General features: G+C 33.0%; 1 pseudogene; it reads right to left on the reverse strand.

The window, feature by feature from the left end:
- Positions 1–422: 422 nt before the first annotated feature.
- On the reverse strand, positions 423–1,768 carry LOC116590226 (annotated as a pseudogene).
- Positions 1,769–3,471: the final 1,703 nt, after the last annotated feature.

Raw genomic sequence — 3,471 nt, forward strand, 5'->3', positions numbered from 1 at the left:
TATCCTTCATTAGAGAAATTGATATATAGGGTTTTTTTTTATGTCCTTGATAGGTTTTGATAGAAGACTCATTCTCACTTAATAAAAAAGGAACTAAGAATTATTTTATCATTCTTAAGTAGAAGATTTTGTATTTGAATATTTGGAAGACTTTGCTAGTGAAATCATCTAAATCTGGAGATTTTTCCAGGGTTTTTAAAATAATAGATTTAATGTTCTGAACAGAAAAGAAGTACTTTTGAGATTTGCCTATTTCTTTTTTCAGTTTTGGTAGGTTATGTTTTTCTAAAAATGTGGGCATCTAAATTGTCAAATTAAAATGCCTTATTTATTTTTATTTTCACAAATAAGATTTTTAATTTGTCACCATTGAATGTCTGAATTTTAAACAGGCCCTTGGACTGGCATCCCAGTCCATGAGCTCATTCAACTTTAACACTGATTTCATCCCCAGTAGCTTTTCCAGAACTACCACCTTCACCATGAAGCTCTTTGAGCTTTCTCAATTCAAACTTGGGATCCTTTAGCATTTTTACTTTTCTAACAAAGACATCACAGAGTGAGTAAATAGACTGAGTCTTTTCTATGTCTTTTCTGATGCTCTCTGGAATAAATTTACTGACCACTTCTTTTATTTGTCTGCACCTCTTGGGTCATGATTTCCATCATCTTTTTTCCAAATTTGGTGGACCTGCTTTTGCTGAGCCCAAGAGGACTTCTGAATCTGATTGTTGCATTTTCTTTGTAAAACCAACACAAAATAGGTGAAGCCAATAACCTTCAGCAGTTTTGATATCAACATAAACTTCAGTCATGGTCTGTCATTTCTTGACCATGGAACAAACCCATTTTGTCACGGGGAAGATCCGTGCCATGGATATTAGGCAGTTTTTGCCCTGAGCATCCTTGGTAATTAGCTTGATTTTTATAAACACAACATTATACTGCAGATTACCAAGGCTTTTATCAATGAAAGAATATTCCAAACATAATATGCAATAAAATGAGTTGATACACGTAAAGTTCTCAAAATAAGCCTGACACCTATTCTTTATATACTTTTGGTATCATTATTATATTCTTATTTTCATTTTCATCCAAGCAGTTGTGAAAATTACAATTTACATCCATTTCCAATATTGTGGCCACTCTCAACATGTGGTTTTCAAACTTTTGTGTGTGTATGAATCATCAAAGGTGATTTCTAAATATTTTAAGTCAATATCTCACTTTTAAAAAATTTTAATGGTTTTATTTAATAATTCTGGTTAGAATTCAAAAATTACATTTCCAGTAATTACTCCAATTGTTTTCATGTTGGTGGCTTACAGAGTACTTTTTAAAATCCCTGCTGACAAGATTCTGTCTTTGACCAAACTGTAGTCAGATTTTTCTTTTCTTTTCTTTTTTTTTTTTTTTTTTTTTTTTTTGTAGTCAGATTTTTCTTGACTATGCCTCCATCTTGGCCTATAAAGGCTTAAGCAAACACTATTATAGTTCCTAACAGTTCCAGGCAGTATCCATAGGATGTCTCTAGTCCCTCTTAAAGTGCCTGCTTGAGAAAACTCAAGGCTGCCAAAAGAATTTACTGTCCATTGCAGCCAATGCCTGAAGACAGGCCCCTGTTTCCCAGTCTCTGCGTGAAGGGAGAAGCTCACCTTTGGTAAGTGCCTGTTAGCAAACCCATATGGGTTTCACTTGGACCACCTCTACCCCCTTCTCTGTCTTCATGATTTTTCACTTCCCGGACTGTTTTAGCCCCAGACATTTCCCTTCCTACTTTCTATTCTCCTTTCAAAGGTCAGATCACCTCTGAACATCAGAATAGAGCTGAGCATTTTCCCCTATAGTCAGTAGTTATTGAATACAATCTGTTCTCACTCCAAATTAATGTCTGGCTGTGTTTATCTTTGACACTGCCCCACAATTAGCACTAGTTTAATATAACTTTGAAATAAATCTCATGATGCAAGACTCTTAAATTTTATCCAACTTTTCTTTTTCTTCTCTTTTCTTTTTTTTTTTTTCTTTCTTTATTTTTTTTTTCCCCTTTGGTCCTGCCACTAGGTAACTATGTGTTTTATAAAACTCCCAGGTGGTTGCTGCTGAACAAAAAATTTAGACCCATAAATCTTACTGTGGTCTTGCTTTTTTTAACCATTAATGTAAAGGTTTTAATTTTGAACTCTCATTTTTGTTCAGTTTATATATAAGCTTATCCAGGGCCCTGCTGCCTTGACTAGTATAGATTTATAGCAAGTTTTGAAATTGGAAAATGTTTAAGTGCTTAACCTCATTCTCTTGTCAAGTAGTTTTGGCTAGTCTGCATCCTTTGCCTCTCCCTGTAAACTTTAGAATCAGCTTGTCAATTTCCATAACCCACAAGGCTTATAGGGGTTGTGAAATTGACTTAATTAAATCTATAGACCAATTCATGGTGCATCGCCATTTGAAACTTCTGATTCATGAATATGGAACATCTCTCCACTTATTTAGATCTTCTTTCTCACAGAAGCATTTTGAAATTTTCAATACACAGTCTTGCACTGCTTTTGTTAATGTTACTTTTGAGAATTTTAGTGATTTTTTTCATGTAATTGTGAATGGCATTGTTTTTCTAATTTCATTTGCAAAAGTTCACTCCTAGTATAGAAATATAATTGATGTTTCTGTATGGATGTCAAATCCTGTGATCTTGATCCTGACCTTATTTGAAAGTTTTGCTGCTTTTTGTGACTTATTTGGATTTTCTACATATAGAATTAGGTCATCTGCAAATAAAACAATCTTCTTTCTTTTCAACTTGGATACCTTTTTTTTTTCTTTTTTTAATCATTTTCTTTTTCTGTTTTTCTGTCTAATTCACTGCCTGTAACTTCAGTGCATGCAATGTTGAATAAAAGCGGTAAGAGCAGGCATCCTTGCCATTTTCCTAATATTAAGGGGGAAGCATTTGGTGTTTCACCAACTCAGTAAAGTTTTTACTTTAGTGATGAAAGATCAAATGTTTTCCACCAAAATCATAAAAAAAGTTATAGCTATAGTACTTATGTAGATACTCTTTATCCATTTTAGGAAGTTCTATTCTTAATCTGTTAGAAGTTATCATCAGTGAATATAAGATTTTTCAAAAGGTATTTGTGCATTTATTAATATGATCATGAGGTTTTGCTACTGTATTAATATGGTGCCTTACATTAATTAATTTACAGATATTACACCAACATTGCATTCTTGAGATGAACCTCATTTGGGCATGGCATACATATAATCATTTTCCTATGTGGCTGGATTTATTTGTTAATATTTTCTTGAGGATTTTTGCAACCGTATTTATGAAATCTATTGTCTAGTACTTTATTATTATTATTGTTGATGTCTTTTTTTCCACTCTTGCTTCACAAAATGAATTAGGAAGTGTTCCCTCCCCCTTTATTTCTGAAAGGAATTTTTCCATTTCTCTTGCTTCTT

This window comes from Mustela erminea, chromosome 5, assembly GCF_009829155.1.
Source record: "Mustela erminea isolate mMusErm1 chromosome 5, mMusErm1.Pri, whole genome shotgun sequence".
NCBI classification, from domain to species: domain Eukaryota; kingdom Metazoa; phylum Chordata; class Mammalia; order Carnivora; family Mustelidae; genus Mustela; species Mustela erminea.